The sequence below is a fragment of the Triticum urartu genome, unplaced genomic scaffold, assembly GCF_056163025.1.
Source record: "Triticum urartu cultivar PI428250 unplaced genomic scaffold, HENAU_Tu73 scaffold2, whole genome shotgun sequence".
Lineage (NCBI taxonomy): Eukaryota > Viridiplantae > Streptophyta > Magnoliopsida > Poales > Poaceae > Triticum > Triticum urartu.
Window position 1 is genome coordinate 3,206,761 of NW_028260368.1, and position 25,000 is coordinate 3,231,760.

Consider the following 25,000-nt stretch of genomic DNA (forward strand, 5'->3'; position numbering starts at 1 on the left):
CAATATTTGATTGATCACAATTCGGTATATTCCATTTATAATAAAGGTTCCTAAGGAATTCATTATAGGAATGTTTCCGATAGAAATGGTTTGCTTTTGCACATCGAAACCAAAAATTAATCTCGCAGATACATATAATTCGGAAGAATAGGTGAGTGATTCATACACAGCATCTCTTTCTTTTATCGAGGGTTCTAGCAGTTGATATCCTTTCGCAAATAATTGAAATGCAATTTCGTGATCTGGATCTTTAATTGTTGGAAACTTGTCAAGTTCTTCTGCCAAGGCTTGATTAATGAACCTACAAAATCCCTCGAATTGGATCTGACTAAATCCGGGTATTGTGGACATTCCCTCGTTTCCATTCCGGAGCATCTTAATCTTAAGTTTCCTGTTTATCAAAGAAAAATTCCATTATCAGCTCACTCTTCATCAATCCCTATGGATCGATCTAGCAATCATGGAATCTATATTCTGTTTACTGAATCACATGAAATTCTAGGGAACTCCACATACGTATTTCATATATGTATTTCATACATATGAATAGAGACCATTTGGACGAAAGTTCGAGTTTGCCAGGGGTACAAATGAAATGAAAATGAATTGATAAAACATTCCTACAAAAAAAATTCTGCCACTTATACTTTATGTTATGATATTCTAATCAGATTGGATGGCAAAGATTTCTCATTTTATCTCCTTTCTATGAATGTAATAAAGCCGTAATATAATATACTAGAAAGTTTGACTTTACTTCGATTTAGAATAGCGTGCTTACTTTAATTTCTCAAAATAATTTGAGGGTTCTTTTTTATTTCGGATCGGAGTAGTATAATTGCTAGAAAATTCAGTATTTCATTGTGGAATTCTAAAATAAAGTAAGTCCCTTTTTTAAGTACATGCCAATCTAGTTATCCACCTCTCCCCATATCCATGCTTTTCTTTTATCGTAATTTCACTTGGGTACGCCAAGATAGTCAGGTTATACTCTATATCAGAGCAAATTTCCTTTTTTTATTCAAGATATTTAATTTAATACTTTGAAAAATTAAAGCATGATTCCCCATAGAGATATGTACATAAAGGGGATCTTTGGATAATAATGCTGTTCGGACCTAAAGTTTACCTATACACGGATTAAGCATAAAGCCATAATATTTTATTATGCCATTGAAGGGGGGGGAGATAATACCGATTTAAGAGTAGTTCACTACTGCAATAAAAAAAAGAGAATTCTAGTTAACGGTTCCAATTTATTCTGAATTTTGCAGCCTGTGAATAGAAATCCACTTTTTCTTCTTTTTCATCTCAATAGAAAGAAATGGGAAGTTTTATTGTGTTAACAATGTATGTTTTAAGATAGAATCTATCGAGGAGAATAATAGAAACTGGATCAAAAAAAGCAGGAATAGATTTTTTGAAAAAGATTGGAAAAAAGTAAGTAGAATTATATTCAAAATAAAAGGGGCTTTTCGTAAGAAAACGTGGATGAATACTTGCTGTTTTCTAGATTTTTGATCGGATTTTTTGGCGGCATGGCCAAGCGGTAAGGCAGGGGACTGCAAATCCTTTATCCCCAGTTCAAATCTGGGTGCCGCCTGATCAATAAAATACTTAGGTTTTTTTTATAGTGCTGATCGAATTCGATAAATTTTTACTTCGCATAAGTTCGGGCAAGAGAGTAACTGGGCCTGCCGATACTGGGTTTAGAGAAACCATACCATAGTTCTATCCTCAAACTAGGGTTAGGGTTTGTTTTGACGGTAGTGGCCAAAATGGTTATCAATAGGGGTGAGGTAGTGTTTCCTTATTCTTTTATTATATGAATTTGAATTGGTTCTTAATTGAGATTCGATTTGATAATTTTAAAATACGAGGATAAGATGTCAGAAATCTTGGTATCCAAAGAAAGGTCCCTAAGGGGCATTCTTTTTTTTTTTCAATCTAAGATTCAAGAAGGGACTCCACGAAAGAATATCAAGACTTACTAATTATTATACATTTTTTTATCGTACATCTTATGTTACCTACATACACTAAAGTAAGGACTACTTAATTCTAACGAGAATCAGATTAAATAGGTCGATCAAAAATCAATTTAGGAGTTGTATTATGGATAAAATCTCTTCATTCTTTCATAGAATGATACAAAGCAAGGCTGCAGGGTTTAGGTCAAAAATAAACATTAGGTAAGGTAGGTATCCAATAAATATTTATCTATCGATAATTTTATGGTATATTCGGGCGTCCTTTGCTTAAAAAAAAAAAAAAGAGTAACAAAAGGAATAAAAAATCTTCCTATTCCCGCTTCTTCTATTCAGGACATCATTCCCGTACTCTTTCTTTTTTAAGGAAAAAAGGGCTATAGTATCTCGTATTTTTAATGCTCTCTAATTCTACCAGAATTCCTATAAGAATTTGTTAGGAGTAAATTCCTTGAACTGATTGATCCATGGCCTTAGGGCGGAATCCCTTTTTGACTCTGTACCCTTGATTCCACTATGATTATTGATCAATAGTAGAATAATCCCTTCATAGAAATAGGAGACATAATTTAGATGGATATAGTAAGTCTCGCTTGGGCTGCTTTAATGGTAGTCTTTACATTTTCTCTTTCACTAGTAGTATGGGGAAGGAGTGGACTCTAGGGATACTACTAATTGATTAAGTAATCAAATTGTTGTATCAATTCTTTTCTTTAATGGATCATTTTGCATTAATCATTTTGTCAAACGTTATTCTTTAATCTTTTTCTTTAGTTTTGTTTCACTCCTGTAAGAAACTCTTGTATTGTAAGTTGTAATGTAAGAAAGAGCCATTATACCAATTCAGAATTTCTACTAGAAATGACGAATGGTTAAAAAAAGTTCTATACATAAGAAAATTAGACTTTCTTCCACGGAACTATTCACGGCATATCACACATTTTCCATTTCCTTTTACTTTTTACTATAGTCTATTCTTCATATTATTTTTCTTTCCTTCCATGGATTCTTTGGTCAAGAATTGTCTTAGATTTTTTTATTTTGACCTGATTGAAATTAAGTGGATGCAATGAAAAAAGAAATTGAATTAGACTACTTAACTATTTCAATCTACTAATCTATTCTATGTAGATTCAAAGATAATATAATAGAAAGAATCTAAAGTGTCGTAGAAAAAACTATATGTAGTTCTTTCTACCACACTTTAAGATTCCAACCAGATCCTTTCATTTAAGACTTGGATTTTTTTTATTTAATCCCTTTTTAATTTCTTCAATGATTAATTGGAATTCCAATTAATTATTTTGGCTGACTGTTTTTACATAAATAATAAGTAAAAAAGAAGTAGGAACTAGAATGAACAGTGCAGTAGCAATAAATGCGAGAATATTGACTTCCATAACCTCTTTATTTTTTATTTTCACAATAACTCGGGATGTAATCCCATGGAGAGGAAAAAGGGGTATCTTGTAAATTCAAGGGTAGGGCTTGCATTCTGATAATACTGAATCAATTCAATATTATGAATATCGGATCTATCAAATCAATTCATGGATGAGAGTTATATTTCACGGATGAGAGTTATATAGTATAACATAGGAAGATCCTCTATCCACACTAAGACCAAAATGGGTTTTTTGATTGGATTAGGAATTCCCTCTTTTTTAATCCTTTTCTACTTTTTCTTTTCTATATCTCTAACCCACGAGCTTTCTTAATCTTATACTTTCTTAATCTTATACAATTTCCCTTCCTTTTTCTTATAGTTATACATACAATTATGTATGTATTATATGACCAACTTTCACTTTCTATGGGTCACATAGACATCCAAATAAGCAGTAGAAGTGAGATGGGGAAAAGAGGTCTGAAATAAAAAGGGAATACGATTTATGTATGGATTCCGGTAAAATACCGGTACTCTATTCCATAAGAGTGGAATAGGAAATTAAGATGAGGATGGTATCATCATAAAGAAAGATAGAGTAATATAATATCCTAAATTCTACTAATCCACATATCGTATGTGTGTCTTTCTTTATCGATTGGGAGTAGTGAAAAAAAAATTCCTATATGCCCTCCCTCCCTCTTTAATGAGAGATGCAAAATAAAAAAGTGAAGTAAGGGTGCCCTGTGGGTATTTGATCTTGCTCCCTGCCCCTTTTTTTCATGGAAAAAGGAAATATCAATTTCTCCATTCATTGAACCCTAGTTCGGGACTGACGGGGCTCGAACCCGCAGCTTCCGCCTTGACAGGGCGGTGCTCTGACCAATTGAACTACAATCCCCGCGGGGTGTATGGCATACCCATTCTTAAATAGAACCATAAGAAGATTCGATTCGTCTTTCGTACTCTAAGAAATAGACGAATCATATACTACATACCCACATATTATATTATACGTGGGTATAGTGAGAGTGACATAACTAGTATGTCGTGATTTTTTATCACTAAAAATGGATAATAATCCAGCCTTCAATAAGAAAAACTCTTTTGTTTGTAAGAAAGGAATGAGAGAGATATGGATTAGAAAAAAAAATTTCCCTTTTTTCTTTATCTTTTATTTCTATAGATCAGACATTTTATTTTATGGAAGAAAAACAAAAGGATTTAGTTCATACTCACGAAGCCCTAGATTTTTGGTTTGGGCCGAGCTGGATTTGAACCAGCGTAGACATTGTCAACGAATTTACAGTCCGTCCCCATTAACCACTCGGGCATCGACCCAGGAAGAATTTATTCTAGGGTTTTTGCTAATCTATGATTAACCTCCTTTCATAATACTCCCTACCCCCAGGGGAAGTCGAATCCCCGCTGCCTCCTTGAAAGAGAGATGTCCTGAACCACTAGACGATAGGGGCATCACTAGACGATAGGGCCATATACAACCGCTCGTGATTATACTATAATCATAGTATGAGCAGTTTTTTGGAATTGTCAATATACTCGAAAAGTATAAATAGATCCAAAGCAAAGAGTTTTTCCAACTTTTCTGTTATGTTTTCATCTAGGATTTTTTTTAGTTGATCGTTATAGATTAATTCTCCGTGCTTCATTTAGTGTTCATACCAAAAATGCATCCATCCCGCACTAAGTCATAAAATTCTCTAAAAATATAGAGAAAGTTTCAAAAACAAAGAAAAAAAGTGAATCAATTTAGTAGAAAAGTACTCTATCAGATTCGAACCAACGACTTACGTCTTAGCACGAGATTACTCTACCACTAATTTAAAAAGCCCTTTATCGGATTTGAACCGATGACTTATGCCTTACCATGGCATTACTCTACCACTGAGTTAAAAGGGCTTTTTATTTAATTCAAAAATTAGCCACTTGGATTTCCCATTATGGGTCTACTGCATAATGTACATATTATATATATAATATATAGAGATAGAGAGAGAGACATTATGTAGAGATTGTATATGTATATATCGATATCTTGAGAGCTCAAAATAAAATTAATAAAAAAAAACATACCCTACATAACATATCCAACTCTTCTTGGTTCAGGGTTTTCCGTTTCCGAAGACTAGTAAAATAGGCGGATTCTGGAACCCCAAGGATTCAACGGTATATGGATATGGAAAATATAAGATTTCCGATCCTAGCGGGAAAAGGCGGGGAACAGATACCCAATAGGATATAGGATCCTTGGGAGGAACTTTTGGTAATGGCCTTGATCCTCTATGCTATTTTTTATGTGTTCTTAGTTCTATTGAACTTTTTGCATTCTTTTAAACAAGAATCTAATAAACTAGAATTGAGTCAGTGGAAAAAAGGAGAGAGAGGAAAGTGTTAAATGGAGAGAGTCGACTAATCAGAGACTTTTAGGATCTTCTTTACATCAGGTAAATCTGTCGGCCCTGTCCGTTTTTTTCTTTAAGTTACGACTCTTTGCTGCTTACTTCTATCAAGCCATAGGGAAAGTCTATGATGAATTTGGAAAACTCATCTCACTCTTACTCTATGGCTCGGACTTAATGGGGGAAGAAAACATCTTCCATAATTTCTTTTTTGTTCAATTCTGGACAAAAAAGAAAAGGAAAAAAGGAATTTATAGGGACAGTGTTACCCCCTATATCCCCTAGTTTATATTGTAGGAATAATAAAACAATTTAGCAGTCTGACACACTTACGTCCTTGCAAAGTAAATAATTATTATTGTAGTCGTAACCGTAGAATAGGATCCTAATCAAAATAAATACATTTGGTTCAGGCGCTATTAGCATGGTAAGAAAAGATTTTTTTTACAGACCAGAGGGGCTATCTAAATCCTAAAGTAAAGGCGAGCGATCGAAGTAGAAGTACCAACGGCTCAGTGTCATGAACCTTCTCCATCTGATTCAATAAGGGGGAATTAGCCTTCTTGTCAAATGGCTATCCTTGACAAAGGGTACCATTTATACCATAATCTACAATGTAGCGGGTATAGTTTAGTGGTAAAAGTGTGATTCGTTCTATTAATAACTGAATTTGAAATGATATACTTAAGGCATCCTTAAGTTTTTTATTTTTATATTCCGATGAAAACTTTAGTTCTTATAAAGGATTAAATCCTTTTCCTCTCAATAGCATATTGAGGAAGAATATACATTCTGGCGATTTGTATCCAAAGACTAATTTAAATTGCATCCAAAATAAAAATAGGATTATGAGTACAGAGTCGCGAAGCATAATTTTGCATTGGATTAAGTATTCCAATTTTGAAAATATGAGTAAAGGATCTATGGATGAAGATACAAAAAAGTTGATTTCCAATCGTAACTAAATCTTCTTAAAATAAGGAATAAGGAAGCCAAATAGCTAAAAAACGATAGTTTTGGTTTACTAGAACCATCCGCATATTGTTTCAGCTCGGTGGAAACCCAATTCTTTTCCTCAGGATCTCTTGAATGAAATTAGGGAACGAAGTAAGTAGATTAGATGAATTTAGATAGAATTTCTATCTCCTACTCTATAAGGATCATCTAGAAAGCGGAGAGCTTTGGTTCCATTCAAATAGAAAAGCTGACATAGATGTTAAGTGGTGAGAATATCCATAAAGGAGCCGAATGAAATCAAAATTTCATGTTCGGTTTTGAATTAGAGACGTTAAAAATAATCAACCAACGTCGACTATAACCCCTAGCCTTCCAAGCTAACGATGCGGGTTCGATTCCCGCTACCCGCTCCATTCTGTATAAAAGGAGTATTCTATTTGTCTAGACATGTTAGAGGCTTGTATTCAAGCCTTTTTTGTCCACCAGTTTCTGGTACTCCAGAGCGGAGTAGAGCAGTTTGGTAGCTCACGAGGCTCATAACCTTGAGGTCACGGGTTCGATTCCCGTCTCCGCACTTAGCAGTCTGTATAAAAGGACTATTCTATTTCTCTAGATATGTATGGTAGAGGGGCGTATCCAACCCTTTTTTATTCATTAGTTCCCGGCCCTAGAGGGCAAAATTGAGCAGTTTGCGAAGTCACTTGCCTTCAAAAAAAGAAGGCGCAAGGCCTCTCCCTACCCTGCAGAAAATAAAAATGAAACGAAAGGGACAGTCTACCTCTCCCTTCCCTTTAAAAAAAGTTTGCCCGTTGTTTGTCTCAGTTAATACCCAATTTTTGGAGCTCTGTTGGCGAGTTCTATTTCTGCCTCTGGAGCGCCCTCTTTTTTTGAGTGGGATGCAAAGGAAGGGTAAGATAGTAAGGGATACGGCACTAGACTAACACCTAATTAATACTTAATTTAATATAAGTAGTTAAACAGTTAACTAGACTAAACTTTTTATCATAGTACTTTGATAAATTAAGCGGGCGAGCGGCGGGAATCGAACCCGTATCTTCTCCTTGGCAAGGAGATATTTTACCATTGAACTACGCTCGCTACGGTATATATTTTATAGCGTATATCCGCCTGGGTCGACCTTCTATGTCTGGGTCGACCGTTTCATTTCATTTTCTATTATATTAGAGTTTTCCTTTTTTTATTATCTGTCAATGAATATTCTAATGGGAATGGAATTTCATAATACTGAAAGAGAAGAGCTAGCAATTCGGAACGCAAATTGCGTTTTAATACGTCTCACTATTCTAATTTTTTAGAAGAAATGGCCTTTATTATTTCTTTTTTATGGGGTTAATAAATATTAACCAAATTTCATTTAAGAAATGAGAGAATTCAGAATAGCTACGAGAAAGACTAGTCCAATCCATAATGATGTACCGGAAAATACAACATTTTTATTATTTGACCAACCATCAGGAGAAGCAAATACAAGGGGTACACTAATTACTAAGACTGAGGAAGTCGCAATTAATGCAAAAACAGCTAATTGGAAAGCAATAGTCATATTTCTAATCCTCCAAGCTACCATCAAATAAAGTTGACTACATATTTGATCCCTCACTTAAACCAAAATTGTAAAAAAATACAAGAAGTAGGAGGGGTTTAATCATGAATCCATTGATTCTTCTCTTTAATTCAAATTTATTACTTAAACCGCTTTTTTATTTGGATATGGGGGTGAGAAGAGATTATTTACTCTTTATTTCACAAGCGGGTATAGCGGATCCTGTATCCGTGTATACAGTATACAGAGATATATCGAAAAGGAACTTGTATCTGATATCTTTCTAGAGGCTAATAAATCTTTTTATTTTTTATATGGCTATGTTCTATTTGTAGGAGTAAAATAAGGATTAGGCTGTGGAGAGATGGCTGAGTGGTTGATAGCTCCGGTCTTGAAAACCGGTATAGTTCTAGGAACTATCGAGGGTTCGAATCCCTCTCTCTCCTTTTGCTTATTGAATACGTTTGTTTCTTTCATTTTTATTTATTTTTTTTTTCTGTCCCTTATCTTTCTTTCATAAAAAGGAATGAATGGCTCGGCTAGATGGAATAACCGAGCCAGAACAGAAAAAAAGTAGAACAGGTATAAATAAGAAAATCTTAGTTAAGAGGGTTCATGTAAAGAACAGGTTCCAAATCACGATCGATTCCCTTTTCAAAACCTGCTGCAGCAGCTCGGGCTCTTCCTGCATGCCATAAATGGCCCACAAAAAAGAAGAATCCTAGAACAAAATGAGAAGTTGATAACCAACTTCTAGGAGAGACATAATTAACTGCATTGATCTCGGTAGCTACGCCACCCACGGAATTTAAAGAGCCTAAAGGAGCGTGGGTCATATATTCTGCTGAGCGTCGTTCTTGCCAAGGTTGTATGTCTTTTTTCAACCTACTCAAGTCCAAACCGTTGGGGCCCCTTAGAGGTTCTAACCATGGAGCACGAAGGTCCCAAAAACGCATAGTTTCCCCTCCAAAGATAACCTCCCCAGTTGGGGAACGCATTAGATATTTACCTAAACCTGTGGGTCCTTGAGCGGATCCCACATTAGCTCCAAGACGCTGGTCTCTAACTAGAAAAGTAAATGCTTGAGCTTGAGAAGCTTCTGGCCCGGTGGGTCCATAAAACTCACTCGGATAAGCTGTATTATTGAACCATACAAAACAACAAGCGATAAAACCAAAGACAGATAAAGCAGCTAAACTATAAGACAAGTAAGCTTCTCCAGACCATACAAATGCACGGCGAGCCCATGCGAAGGGTTTGGTTAAAATATGCCAAATTCCGCCAAATACACAAATAAAACCCAACCATACATGCCCACCAATTATATCTTCTAAATCATCTACACTAACAATCCACCCTTCTCCACCAAAAGGAGATTTTAGTAAATAACCAAATATAACACTGGGACTAAGGGTCAAATTGGTAATTTTTCTTACATCTCCCCCCCCAGGGGCCCAGGTATCATATACACCGCCAAAATAAAGAGCCTTGAGTACTAGAAGAAAAGCACCTAGACCTAACAAAATTAAGTGAATACCCAAAATTGTAGTCATTTTATTTCTATCTTTCCAGACATAACCAAAGAATGGAAAAGATTCCTCAAGAGTCTCGGGTCCCAGAAGCGCGTGATAAATGCCACCGAAGCCTAAGACTGCGGAGGAAATTAGGTGAAGTACGCCAGATACAAAGTACGGAAAAGTATCTAGAACTTCCCCCCCTGGCCCTACTCCCCAACCTAGAGTAGCTAAGTGTGGAAGTAAAATCAACCCTTGTTCATACATGGGCTTTTCTGGTACGAAATGGGCCACTTCAAATAGGTTCATTGCTCCGGCCCAGAATACGATTAATCCGGCATGAGCTACATGAGCTCCAAGCAGTTTACCGGACAAATTGATAAGTCTGGCATTCCCAGCCCACCAAGCAAAGCCGGTGGTTTCTTGGTCACGACCAGCTAAAACGAAAGTTCCATTAAAGAGCGTTTCCACGTGGTAGAACCTCCTCAGGGAATATAAGATTTTCATGAGGCTGATCCTGAGCTGCCATCCACGCACGAATACCCTCGTTTAAAAGAATATTTTTGGTGTAGAAAGTCTCAAATTCAGGATCTTCCGCTGCACGGATTTCCTGGGAAACAAAGTCATAGGCACGTAAGTTCAGAGCCAAGCCAACTACGCCAATAGCACTCATCCATAAACCGGTGACGGGTACAAATAGCATAAAGAAATGTAACCAACGTTTATTGGAAAAAGCAACACCAAAGATTTGGGACCAAAAGCGGTTAGCAGTGACCATTGAATAAGTTTCTTCAGCTTGAGTTGGGTTAAAAGCACGGAAGGTATTTGCACCATCACCGTCCTCAAATAGAGTGTTTTCTACGGTCGCTCCATGAATAGCGCATAGCAGAGCCGCACCTAATACTCCGGCAACTCCCATCATATGAAATGGGTTCAACGTCCAATTATGAAATCCTTGGAAGAAAAGGATGAATCGAAATATCGCTGCTACGCCAAAACTCGGCGCAAAGAACCAACCAGATTGCCCCAGTGGATAAATAAGGAATACAGAAACAAAAACAGCAATTGGACCAGAGAATGAGATTGCATTATAAGGCCGCAATTGAACAGACCGAGCAAGTTCAAATTGGCGTAACATGAAACCTATTAGTGCAAAAGCCCCGTGGAGAGCTACAAAAGTCCATAGACCGCCTAATTGACACCAACGAGTAAAATCTCCTTGTGCTTCGGGCCCCCATAGTAGCAACAAAGAGTGTGCTAAACTATTGGCAGGGGTAGAAACTGCTGCGGTTAAGAAATTACAACCTTCCAAATAGGAACTAGCCAATCCATGGGTATACCAAGAAGTTACAAAAGTTGTCCCTGTAAACCAACCCCCTAAAGCGAAATAAGCACAAGGAAAGAGCAATAGGCCAGACCATCCTACAAAAACGAAACGGTCCCTTCGTAACCAGTCATCCATAGTATCAAATAGATCATTTTCTTCTTTAGGAATTCTACCAAGGGCTATAGTCATAGTGATCCTCCTATTCAATTACTTCAACCATTTCCGAGCACCTCATATCACTTTCCAAGGCATATGATAGTTTTATTATCTGTGGACGATTTCTTTCTCGTTCAATGCCCTTTTTCAATGGTCTCGAAGAGAGAAATTTCCCATTTTTATCTATGGAGTCACAGTCACAACCGAGGTCGTGGTAAATCCATGAATTTGATTCGATTTGTTTTTCTTATACTATTTATTTGTTTTTCTTATACTATAGAAATAGAAATAAATTGTTTTTCTTATACTATAGAAAGAAATAAACCTTTGAATTCAGCATTATTCCAAGACTCCTATTTCAAAGTCTATCTTTTAAGGGAAAAATGCAAATAAAAGTAACCCTTCTTTTCCCATTCCCTCTCTATTGCATGGGTGGAAGAACTAAAATAATAGAGGATTCTGAAAAAAAAAAATGGACCTTCGAAATCCAATTTTATGTGTAGCGCAAAGGAGTTGCGATTTCTTCTTATTCCTATAGAACATCTAGTAACAAGAATATGAAATCGTAAATAGCGAAAAATTCTTGTCTTGCGCGGTCTAAGTCTAAGGAAATAAAAAAAATTCGCTTATACAATTTCATCTACATCGAATTTATATATCAGAATAGCGGATAGAGGCATCATTAAAGGAGTCAGGTCTACTTACTTTATGCTTCTTTCCAATTTTATGGTGGATTTGATAAGAACCCTTTTTGCTTTCTTGATAAATAATCGACAAAAAAAGCGTTTTTTTTATATAACCTGCTTGTTTTATTATAATTATAACAAGTCCTATATGGAAATGCCCGCTAAAGAGAAAATCTATTTGATTGTCTCTCGGCCAATATCGATTTTTAGAAAGAAAAAACAAGAATTTTCTTCTTTTTTTATTAACATTAAGAAAAAAGAATATAATTAAAATGGAATTGGCAATATAATTTTTATAGACTTTTGAAAGAAAAAAAAGGGGTTTTTTGCAACCGTTATTTCTTATTTCTTGCCTATATCATATCACGGAAACCTTTCGCTTTGGAACGTGGAGAGATGGCTGAGTGGACTAAAGCGGCGGATTGCTAATCCGTTGTACAATTTTTTTGTACCGAGGGTTCGAATCCCTCTCTTTCCGCTCCCTTGGATCATTTGGGACTTTCGAATTGGAAAGAATTCTGACCCCCGGATTTTCTCATAGATAAATGTACGAAACAAATCCAATAAGAAAAAAAAAAACTGAATTTTTACTCCTCGCGTCCAGGATTCCGTCCTGGGTCATTAGATAAGAATCCAAAGATAAAGAGTGAAACAAAGAATATCACTACTGTATAAACAAAAAGTTTGAGAGTAAGCATTACATAATCTCCAAGATTTTTTTTTAAGGAATAGATTACCAGTTTTTCCTTACCACACGGATCCACTAGGATGGTTTTTTTTTATACCTAAAAATGCAAAAAAGAATTCTTGAAAAAAATTGCAAGAATTCTTTTATAATAAGCACTCTTATCAATAGCAAAAATAGGGTTAGGTGGTTAGGTATTGTGTAGGTACCTTTAGGTACCTGCTCAACCTAGGTGCAGGGGAGTAGAAAGGCTGATCCAAATTTATTGCTGTAGCTACCCATTCAATGTAGAAGAATTTAAATTTTAGAATCGAAGGTTCATAATATAAAAATATAAAACTTCTCGGCTTTTACCCATTTTAAAATTTTTTTGGAATGAACACATCATTCAATTTGGCATACAGAGTACTAAAGATTTCATCGAAAACTTACAGCAGCTTGCCAAACAAAGGCTAATAGAAAAAAGAATAGAGGTATAACAGGCATAATATCCACGATTGGATTGAAAATAGCATAAGCTTCGGGTAATTTGGCAAAGAAAAAACTAGTAGGATAAAGAACAGAATTAAAACAGATACAGGTTAAACTAAGTATATTAGGCATAACAAGCATTTCATTCTTGTAGAGTAAATAATTGGATTTTTCTTGAGTTATTTTTTTAAGGGAAAGAAGGAAAAGGCAGATTCAAAATCTTTTTTCTTCGGACTTTCCCAAACACAAAATACCTCCTTGTATTCGCACTCTCAAATGAGAGTGGAATAAATTCGACTTTCATATAATATCTTAATAGAATTCCATGTAATGATCAATGCATTTTTTTGATTCTATATTATCCGCATGTGTAGAATACTAGCAAGAGAATATCCCTCCTTTTTTATGTAATTGAAATGGTATTGACGAATAACAAATAAACATACTAGTGTTTATTAGTGTCGCATAAAACCCGAAATGGGGCGTGGCCAAGTGGTAAGGCAGCGGGTTTTGGTCCCGTTACTCGGAGGTTCGAATCCTTCCGTCCCAGATTGTTTCTGATGAAACAAACGGTGAAATCATATAGTATTCCGTACGAGACAAAAGTTTATTAAAGAGAATAATGATATCTTATTCTTTCTCAGAAAACATAATAAAGTCTTAAGTCCAGTCAAATTGACTATCTTTATTTTCATGAAAAAATGGGATCTATCAAGCACATTCAGGATATGCCTCTACTATAAAATCACTTAGTCATATTTTTTTCTTCCTTTTGGTATTCGAGTTGAAGAAGTACGAGAATTCTATAACTACCAAAAACTTTCAATCTTTTCATTGGAATAGTTTATTTAGTTATTATAGTTAATTGTTTTTGGTACTGAAAAAATATATTACTACTAGAATTCTAATTCTAGTAATTAAATTAATTAAACTTTTTTGGAGGTTGATAGTTTATTTATTGAGGAAGAGTCAATCCTTCTTTTCTCACTTCAAGATTGATCATCTCGAGCCATCCGTTGAGGGTGGAAATTTAAGAATAAATAAGTTTTAAGCAAACTTGTTTAGTCGTCTTTTTCAAACTATGTTTCATTCATATGATAGAATTTTAATATGGGTTTAAATAAATTGGATCTTGGCGGAGGCTTCCCGGATAAATACTTACTTTCTTTTATCCATATTGCTCCATAGATAGCAAGTTTTAATTAGTATAAAAAAACTAAACCAATGACTATTCATGATTCCATCCATATTGGATCAATTCTCTATACCACTTTGCAATGAAAAGAGGAATGTTTGTTATGGTAAAACTTCGTTTAAAACGATGTGGTAGAAAGCAACGTGCGACTTGAAGGACATGATCGATTGTGGATTTTGCTATCCATCATTTTCCATAGTAATGAAAATGCTCTTGGCTCGACATAGCCTGTTCTATTCGTTCCGAACCAAATTTGCGCTGGGTTTAAGTAACATAGTACACGATGGAGCTCGAGAGGACAGAATTTTTTTTATCAAGGGAAAGAATCTAGGGTTAGTGAAAACTAATAAATTAGGCCAACTTTGTCAGTCTATCCTTAATATAGAAATAAATCGAAAGGTTAAAATAAGAAGAAAGTCCAATAAAAGTATATCAGAATCAATCCCTCTTATTAGATTTCTATAGAAGAGATAAATGCTTTATCGAAGGAAATAAGAAAAAAGGGTATGTTGCTACTCTTTTGAAAGAAAAAAAAGAGGAATTCCCGAAGTAATGTCTAAACCCAAGGATTTCACAAATCAAAGATAAAGGATTCCAGAACAAGTAAACACAATTTTCAATTGTCTCAACAACAGAGTTGGATTAGAATAAGGAATAAAAGTCAATTCGTTCGAAATGAGACAAAGAAAAGAGTTTAAAGACGACTCAAAAATTTTGGAAGGATTTTGCCTTCGAAGTTTGTCAGGCAAAATTAGCCCACTTGAGTCATGAGTATAAATGAAATTTGTTTTTTCTGTAAGGAAATTAATGCACGTCATAGTCTAATTTCTATTATTATCGACAGAAATTCTCATTTTCTCGAGCCGTATGAGGAGAAAACCTCATATACGTTTCTAGGGGGGGGCGTTGTTTATCTACATCTATCCCAATAAGCTGTCTATCGAATCGTTGCAATTGATGTTCGATCTCGAAGAGAAGGAAGAGATCTTCAAAAAGTAGGTTTTTATGATCCGATAAAGAATCAAACTTGTTTAAATGTTCCAGCTATTCTCTATTTCCTTGAAAAGGGTGCTCAACCAACAAGAACTGTTTATGATATTTTAAGGAAGGCAGAATTCTTTAAAGAAAAAGAAAGAACTTTGAGTTAATTGAAGAACTAAATGAATCAAAAAATAGGATAGGAGAAGATTATTAGTATTCCTAGTTGTCTAATTATTTAGACACAATTTACCTCTTTTTTAATCCTATTTGGATTTATATTATATCGTGCCAATCCAACATAAGCCCCTATTTTATTTACTTTTTCTATCTAATTTGTTTTCTTACCATTGTATTTCCATTGACAAAGGTCTATTGAACAAATAGAATTTGTAGATAGATGGGTCTCTTTATCCTCACTCCATATTCAATTTTTCCGCCTACACTTCGCTCAAATGATAAGGGTGTTCCTCTTGCATGTATTCTCATACAATATAATATATATTTTTTATAATATATATTTTTTGTTAATAAAAATCGCTAAAAATAAGGAGAATTTGGCCATCGTGATTAGGGTCGCTCTTTTTTTAACTTTACTTTAGTGGAATTTCACCGGACCTGTTCGTTTTGGCATTTGAGTGTTTTTCATGGTCGATAAAAAAAATCTTTTGATGTCTTGCTAGTTCAATGTTTTGACAGAAGCGCGCGGTGTAATTCCATTGATTTTTGGATTTCGATCGTATCTAAGATCCTTTTTTTATCTGGGTTGCTAACTCAATGGTAGAGTACTCGGCTTTTAAGTGCGACTATGATCTTTTACACATTTGGATGAAACAACAAATTCGTCCAGACTCTTGGTAGAGTCTAGAAGACCACGACTGATCCTCAAAGGTAATGAATGGAAAAAATAGCATGTCGTAATAAAATCAATCTTTTTTGAATGGAATCCAAAATTACGATTTTCTGGGTCTAATGAATAAATGGATAGAGCCTGGCTCCAATTCTGGTAAAATAAAAAGCAACGAGCTGAACTTCCTAATTGGAATGATTCCCCGCTCTAATTAGACGTTAAAAATAGATTAGTGCCGGATGCGGGGAAAGGTTGGGTTTTCCTATGAGTGGACCCTTTATTTTTTCTTTTTTTTTTTAGAAATCCTAATTATTCTTGATTATGGATTGAATAAGGGATGTTATGGATTGAATGTGTAAAAGAAGCAGTATATTGATAAAGAGGCTGTATTCCAAAGTCAAAAGAGCGATTGGCCTGCAAAAATAAAAAACTTGTTCTGTTCTTTTTTTTTAATTAGAACAAACATAAACTAATTGGGTAGAAAAGGAGCAGAAAAAGATCTGTGGATTAGACTCCCTTTCTTTCCAGGGTTTGTATTAAAAATGCAACACCCTGTTCTGACCATATTGCACTATGTATCATCATTCGATAAACCGAGAAATGCTTCTTCTCTCTGATTCAAGTAGAAATACAAATGGAAAAATTCGAAGGGTATTCAGAAAAACATAAATCTCGTCAACAATACTTTGTCTACCCACTTCTCTTTCAGGAATATATTTATGCATTTGCCCACCATTATGGATTAAATGGTTCTGAACCTGTGGAAATAGTTGTTAGTTGTAATAACAAGAAATTTAGTTCACTACTTGTGAAACGTTTAATTATTCGAATGTATCAGCAGAATTTTTTGGATAACTCGGTTAATCATCCTAACCAAGATCGATTATTGGATTACAAAAATTATTTTTATTCTGAGTTTTATTCTCAGATTCTATCTGAAGGGTTTGCGATCGTTGTGGAAATCCCATTCTCGCTACGGGAATTTTTTTGTCTGAAAGAAAAAGAAATACCAAAGTTTCAGAATTTACGCTCTATTCATTCAATATTTCCCTTTTTAGAAGACAAATTTTTGCATTTGGATTATCTATCACATATAGAAATACCCTATCCTATCCATTTGGAAATCCTGGTTCAACTCCTTCAATACCGTATCCAAGATGTTCCATCTTTGCATTTATTGCGATTCTTTCTCAACTATTATTCGAATTGGAATAGTTTTATTACTTCAATGAAATCCATTTTTTTTTTTCAAAAAGAAAATAAAAGACTATTTCAATTCCTATATAACTCTTATGTATCAGAATATGAATTTTTTTTGTTGTTTCTTCGTAAACAATCTTCTTGCTTACCATTAGCATCTTCTGGAACTTTTCTGGAACGAATCCACTTTTCTAGGAAGATGGAACATTTTGGGATAATGTACCCTGGTTTTTCTCGGAAAACCCTATGGTTCTTTATGGATCCTCTTATGCATTATGTTCGATATCAAGGAAAGGCAATTCTTGCATCAAAAGGCACTTTTTTTTTGAAGAAGAAATGGAAATGCTACCTTATCAATTTCTGGCAATATTATTTCTGTTTTTGGACTCAGCCGCGAAGAATCCATATAAACCAATTAGCAAACTCTTGCTTCGATTTTATGGGGTACCTTTCAAGTGTACAAAAAAGTTCTTTGTTAGTAAGGAATCAAATGCTGGAGAATTCATTTCTAATAGATACTCGAATGAAAAAATTCGATACCATAGTCCCCGCTACTCTCCTCATAGGATACTTATCAAAAGCTCAATTTTGTACTGGATCGGGGCATCCTATTAGTAAACCCATTTGGACAGATTTATCAGATTGGGATATTCTTGATCGATTTGGTCGGATATGTAGAAATCTTTTTCATTATCATAGTGGATCTTCGAAAAAACGGACTTTGTATCGACTAAAGTATATACTTCGACTTTCATGTGCTAGAACTTTAGCTCGTAAACATAAAAGCACGGTACGAACTTTTATGCAACGATTGGGTTCGGCATTTTTAGAAGAATTTTTTATGGAAGAAGAGCAAGTTTTTTCTTTGATGTTCACCAAAACAACTCTTTTTTCTTTCTGTGGATCACACACTGAGCGTATTTGGTATTTGGATATTATACGTATCAATGACCTGGTCAACCCTCTTAATTAATCATTAGACGAAATTAAGAAACAGGAAAGGGTTGATAAATGATCAAGAAAAAACTTTTCTATTTTTCATTCTGAAATGTTCTTTTTATTATAATAAAGAGTAGGTGAATCAACTTACTAATTAAAAAAATTAGTAGAACTTCCTCTTTGGAATAGAAATTGGCTATTTCTACATAGGGAAAGTCGTGTGCAATGAAAAATGCAAGCACGATTTGGGGAGGGATTTTTCTCTATTGTAACAAGGAAGAATTATCTACTCCATCCGACTAGTTCCGGGTTCGAGTCCCGGGCAACCCATATAGAAAAGACCCATCAAAGTTTTTCACTTTGACTCACTTCATTTACAAATACAAAATTATTGGTTTGGTTAATTTAGTTATATGGATAGCTAATCTTTGGGCTGACTTGGTTGACATTGGTATATAGTCTATGTTATACTGTTAAATAACAAGCCTTCTATTATCTATATTCTAGTTAATACGTGTGCTTGGGAGTCCTTGCAATTTGAATAAACCAAGATCTTACCATGACTGCAATTTTAGAGAGACGCGAAAGTACAAGCCTGTGGGGTCGCTTCTGCAACTGGATAACTAGCACTGAAAATCGTCTTTACATCGGATGGTTCGGTGTTTTGATGATCCCTACCTTATTGACCGCAACTTCTGTATTTATTATCGCCTTCATCGCTGCCCCTCCAGTAGATATTGATGGTATTCGTGAGCCTGTTTCTGGTTCTTTACTTTATGGAAACAATATTATCTCTGGTGCTATTATCCCTACTTCTGCGGCGATCGGATTGCACTTTTACCCAATTTGGGAAGCTGCATCTGTTGATGAGTGGTTATACAATGGTGGTCCTTATGAGCTAATTGTTCTACACTTCTTACTTGGTGTAGCTTGTTATATGGGTCGTGAGTGGGAACTTAGTTTCCGTCTGGGTATGCGTCCTTGGATTGCTGTTGCATATTCAGCTCCTGTTGCAGCTGCTACTGCTGTTTTCTTGATTTACCCTATTGGTCAAGGAAGCTTTTCTGATGGTATGCCTTTAGGAATCTCTGGTACTTTCAACTTTATGATTGTATTCCAGGCAGAGCACAACATCCTTATGCATCCATTCCACATGTTAGGTGTAGCTGGTGTATTCGGCGGTTCCCTATTCAGTGCTATGCATGGTTCCTTGGTAACCTCTAGTTTGATCAGGGAAACTACTGAAAATGAATCCGCTAATGAGGGTTACAAATTTGGTCAAGAGGAAGAAACTTATAATATTGTGGCTGCTCATGGTTATTTTGGCCGATTAATCTTCCAATATGCTAGTTTCAACAACTCTCGTTCTTTACACTTCTTCTTGGCTGCTTGGCCTGTAGTAGGAATCTGGTTCACTGCTTTAGGTATTAGTACTATGGCTTTCAACCTAAATGGTTTCAATTTCAACCAATCTGTAGTTGATAGTCAAGGTCGCGTTATTAATACTTGGGCTGATATCATCAACCGTGCTAACCTTGGTATGGAAGTAATGCACGAACGTAATGCTCACAACTTCCCTCTAGACTTAGCTGCTGTTGAAGTTCCATCTATTAATGGATAAGGTTTTTCTGCTAACATATAAGAATTTTTGAAGACAGAAATACCCAATATCTTGTTCTAGCAAGATATTGGGTATTTCTGTCTTTATTTTGAATCTTTTTTTCTTCTTAATCTTTCTATTCAGAATTCAGTTAACGACGAGATTTAGTATCCTTTCTTGCATTTTCATAACTCGTGAAATGCCGAGTAGGCACGAATTCCCCCAATTTGCGACCTACCATAGGATTTGTTATGTAAATAGGTATATGTTCCTTTCCATTATGAATCGCGATTGTATGGCCAACCATTGTGGGTAGAATGCTAGATGCCCGGGACCACGTTACTATTGTTTCTTTCTCCTCCTTCATATTGACCTTTTCTATCTTTGCCAATAAATGATGAGCTACAAAAGGATTCGTTTTTTTTCGTGTCACAGCTGATTACTCCTTTTTTCCTTTTTAAAGAGTGGCATTCTATGTCCAATATCTCGATCGAAGTACGGAGGTCAGAATAAATAGAATAATGATCAATGGAAAAAAGAAAAAAATCCTTTAGCTGGATAAGGGGCGGATGTAGCCAAGTGGATCAAGGCAGTGGATTGTGAATCCACCATGCGCGGGTTCAATTCCCGTCGTTCGCCCATCGCATTATTGCAAATTCCAAAAATGCAATTTTCCATATTCCTAGTTACGTATTTACTTACGGCGACGAAGAATAAAACTATCGCTATATTTTTTCCTTTTCCTAGTTCTTCTTCCAAGCGCAGGATAACCCCAAGGGGTTGTGGGTTTTTTTCTACCAATGGGAGCTTTCCCTTCACCGCCCCCATGGGGGTGGTCCACAGGGTTCATAACTACCCCTCTTACTACGGGGCGTTTACCTAGCCAACACTTAGATCCGGCTCTACCCAAACTTTTTTGGTTCACCCCAACATTACCCACTTGTCCGACTGTTGCTAAGCAGTTTTGGGATACTAAACGGACCTCCCCAGATGGTAATCTTAAAGTGGCCGATTTACCCTCTTTTGCAATGAGTTTCGCTACAGCACCTGCTGCTCTAGCTAATTGCCCACCCCTTCCACGTGTGATTTCTATGTTATGCATGGCCGTGCCTAAGGGCATATCGGTTGAAGTAGATTCTTCTTTTCTCTCAAAAAACCCCTTCCCAAACTGTACAAGCTTCTTCCAAAGCATACGGCTTTCTAGATGTATATGACGATCTCTAGACAGATGGATCTTATATGAATCATATGATGAAGTACCACATGAGTGGATATATAGGAAAGGAATCCAAATCTGCCGAATCGCTCATGTTATGATCTTCTACATCCTAGGTCTCTGCGTTCCGTCATCTGGCTTATGTTCTTCATGTAGCATTCAGATCGAATGACTCTATGAAATTACGTCGATACTTCCACATATTATGGGTAACGTAGGAGACATCCCTATTTTCCCCCGGGGGTCTTAATTACCACTGCTTAGCTTTCAATTTGCCTCTGACCATCAAATTAAATGTGAATAACCCGTCCTCCTCTCTTTGAAACAAGGGGCGCTTCCGGTTCTGTGCGTGCTTCAAACAATTTTGTCTTCTCCATATTACCATATCTCTAGAGCCAATAATTTTCTATGAGGAACTACTGAACTCAATCACTTGCTGCCGTTACTCAACAGTTTTCTGTTGAGGTCTATCCCGTAGAGGTAGTCAAATTGGATCAGTGATCGATTTCTAGGTTTCGTCGTAAACCTAATTGGTTACTTCCAATTACGTAAATCAATAGTTCAAACCGCACTCAAAGGTAGGGCATTTCCCATTGATATAGGAACTTTTGTACCAGAAACAATAGTATCTCCAATTATAGCCCCTCTGGGATGTAAAATATATCTCTTCTCACCATCCCCATAGTGTATGAGACAAATGTATGCATTTCGATTAGGGTCGTATTCTATGGTTACGATTCTACCAGATATGTCTTTTTGATTCCGTCGAAAATCTATTTTACGGTATAGGCGCTTATGACCTCCCCCTCTATGCCTTGCGGTAATGATTCCTCTGGAATTACGACCTTTACCACAACGGTGCCGTCCATGGATCAAATTATTTCGTGGATTGGATTTCACTTGCCTGTCTACGGTTCCCTTGCGTGTGCTCGGGATAGGTGTTTTGTATAAATGTTTCGCCGTATTATTAAGTATTCTCCTTTAGTTTTTTTCTCTATCTAGAAGTGGAATAGAATAACCCGGTTGAAGGGTAATGATCATACGTCTGTAATGCATTGTATGGCCCAGAATAGGTCCTATTCTTCTACCTTTTCCAGGTAGTCGATGGCTATTCACAGCTACCACCTTAACACCAAAGAAGAGTTCGACCCAATGCTTTATTTCTGTCTTAGTGAATCCCGATTCGACATTAAAAGTATATTGATTCTTTCCCAATAAACGAAGACTTTTTTCTGTAAATACTGCGTATTTGATTCCATCCATAAATCGACTTTCCCTCCTATGCTCTGAGTTCCAGTATCGATAAGAATTCGAGTTCTTATTGTTCTTATGTTATGGTATGAATATACCATACCAATTCGTTATGTATGGATGATGGATGAGATTCCATGGATAGAGAGCCAGTTCCAATAGACTTATGGAATGTTCCCGTTCGTGTGCATCCAGCAGGAATTGAACCCGCAAATTTACCAATTATGAGTTGGGCGCTTTAACCATTCAGCCATGGATGCTTAACAGGGATCATCGTACATCGTAAATAACCAATTTTCATATAGAAAGACATATCATAGAAAAATGAAATCGAAAATATTCCGAGATGGCAAATATTCGGAGATGACTATGAAAACACCTCTCTGGATCCTCGAATTGAAAGAGAGATTGAGAGGGATCAAGAATCCTAATTCTCGCTATTTGGAATGGATCCAATTCTATTGAGTCTGACTCATAGTGATCATTTCTCTTTAGCAAAGAATGACCTTGGTTATCAAAGGATTGAACAACCGGGATCCATTTACTTATGATACCTAGTTGGCATTGATAACAAGGATCTAATGAATTATGAGTTTAATAGATCCTCTTTAGCAGAAAGACGTATATTCCTTGCTCATTATCAGACAATCACTTATTCCCAAACCTCGTGTGGGACTAATCGTTTTCATTTACCATCTCATGGAAAACCCTTTTCGTTCCGCTTAGCCCTATCGGGTATTTTAGTGATAGGTTCTGTAGGAACTGGACGATCCTATTTGGTCAAATACCTAACGAAAAATTACGATTTTCCTTTCATTAAGGTACGAGGGCTTCTTATTCCACAAGAACGAAAGCACCTTTTCATTCTTTCATATACTAGGGGTTTTTACTTGGAAAAGACAATGTTCCATACTAAAGGATTCGGGTCCATAACCACGAGTTCCAGTGCACTAGATCTTGTAGCACTTAGCAACGAAGCCCTATCCATTAGTATTCCACATAAGAAATCCATTCTAGAAAAAAATACAATTAGATTAGCTCTTCATAGACAAACTTGGGGTTTGCGAGCCAAGGTAAGATCGGCTCGGGATCATGGGACCCTTTTCTATCAGATAGGAGGGGCTCTTGTACAAAATAGACTTACTAAGTAATAACCCCATAGAATCTATCTATATAAAGATAAAGAGGCAATCGTGTCAGGAAGCGGGTTTTTCTTTGGCCAAAAGGTACTTCGAACTTGGAACGAGCATGAAGAGATTAACGAGACTTCTTTCTCTTTTGAGTTTTTCTGGCGGACCTGCCGCGCAAGATCTTTGGTCTTCCCCTGGAACCGATGAAAAAAAGTGGATCGCTTCTTATGTACTCGCTCAGAATGATTCTTCTCTATCTATAGTTCATGGCCTATTAGAAGTAGAAGGTGCTCTGGTGCAATCCTTACCGACAGAAAAAGATTGCAGTCAGGTTGATAATAGTCGAGTGACATTACTTCGTCGGTCCGAACTAAGGAATCTGTTAGAAATGTTTTGAAATGGATATTGTTCTCTCTTTGATCAGGGATTGCTATATGAAAAGAAGTGGAGTTTGAAAAAGGGAACGGAATGCTCAAACCGGAACTGCTAGAGGAACGAATTTTCAATAGCATAACTTGGGCTCCTAGAATATGGCGCCCTTGGGACAATCTATTTGATTGCAGGGTTTTGTTCCGAAGCAAAGATATCCGCGGAGGCCGGTTCGTTCGTCCTATTCTGATATTCAGGACCAAGAGGTACTGGATTCTCTTTCGGATAGGCCCTGAAAGGAGAAGAAAGGCTGAAATGCCAACGGACCTCTGTCTATTCTCTAATTCACCCGATCCGATAGTACCCGTTTTTGGAACGTCCAGTGCCAAAGTCACTGAATGGGTAAGTCACCAATCCAATCCCTTTGACAAATCGGATGTCATATTAGATATCATATTCTATATATATAGAAATATCATAGATAGAATAGACATATAGAATTTTTGGTCGGCAAATTCGAAGGAATCATTGAGTGAAAAAGGAGCAAAGAATGACAAAAGACGAGACTCTACTAGTCTTCACTCTTGTGGTTTCCTCTTCCTCGGTTTCTGTTTTCTTATTCGGGATCTTGCTTTTCATGGTTCTCATCTCTGCAACTCGCGATTTTCGCGAGAGAACCAAATCCAAGTTGGTGAAGATCATGATTTGGGCTGGCACGGGGATCGTTTGATCGATTTCCTTGATTTGATCGCTACTTAATGGGCGTGCGCTCAAAGGATACAAACAGGGATTCGCAAACAAAAAGGGGAATTCGTAGTCACTTTTTCCTGTCGCGTAAAAAAAAAGTCTTTACGCGAGAGCAATAGAGGTTGGGATACATCTATCTCTTCTGAGCAACCTCTTTTGGATTCTTAAGACCACCCTTGCAGTAGGATACCATCTGCTTTGGGTTCTTTATTATCTCCTTCGAGGGATTTTTAGGATCGTTCAGGCTATATATATTTAGTCTATTTTGGCTTTTACTGTCTACTTTTCTCAGGGAGATGGTTAAGGACCTCAGAAGATAGAGGAGAGCGCCAGGCCCAGATTTCCGGAATACTTCTACGGGGAATGCTCA

At 36.3% G+C, this 25,000-nt stretch overlaps 6 non-coding genes across 6 annotated transcripts; 2 read left to right on the forward strand and 4 right to left on the reverse strand.

The window, feature by feature from the left end:
* Window positions 1-4,202: 4,202 nt before the first annotated feature.
* TRNAD-GUC (transfer RNA aspartic acid (anticodon GUC)) lies at window positions 4,203-4,276 on the reverse strand. Its single transcript has one exon. It is a non-coding gene; the product is annotated as a tRNA-Asp (tRNA).
* Window positions 4,277-4,634: 358 nt separating this feature from the next.
* Window positions 4,635-4,716, reverse strand: TRNAY-GUA (transfer RNA tyrosine (anticodon GUA)). The gene has a single exon. It is a non-coding gene; the product is annotated as a tRNA-Tyr (tRNA).
* Window positions 4,717-5,223: 507 nt separating this feature from the next.
* TRNAT-GGU (transfer RNA threonine (anticodon GGU)) lies at window positions 5,224-5,295 on the reverse strand. The gene has a single exon. It is a non-coding gene; the product is annotated as a tRNA-Thr (tRNA).
* Window positions 5,296-7,779: 2,484 nt separating this feature from the next.
* On the reverse strand, window positions 7,780-7,850 carry TRNAG-GCC (transfer RNA glycine (anticodon GCC)). Its single transcript has one exon. It is a non-coding gene; the product is annotated as a tRNA-Gly (tRNA).
* An 824-nt stretch (window positions 7,851-8,674) lies between these two features.
* On the forward strand, window positions 8,675-8,762 carry TRNAS-UGA (transfer RNA serine (anticodon UGA)). Its single transcript has one exon. It is a non-coding gene; the product is annotated as a tRNA-Ser (tRNA).
* A 3,627-nt stretch (window positions 8,763-12,389) lies between these two features.
* Window positions 12,390-12,477, forward strand: TRNAS-GCU (transfer RNA serine (anticodon GCU)). Its single transcript has one exon. It is a non-coding gene; the product is annotated as a tRNA-Ser (tRNA).
* The last annotated feature ends 12,523 nt before the right edge of the window (window positions 12,478-25,000 follow it).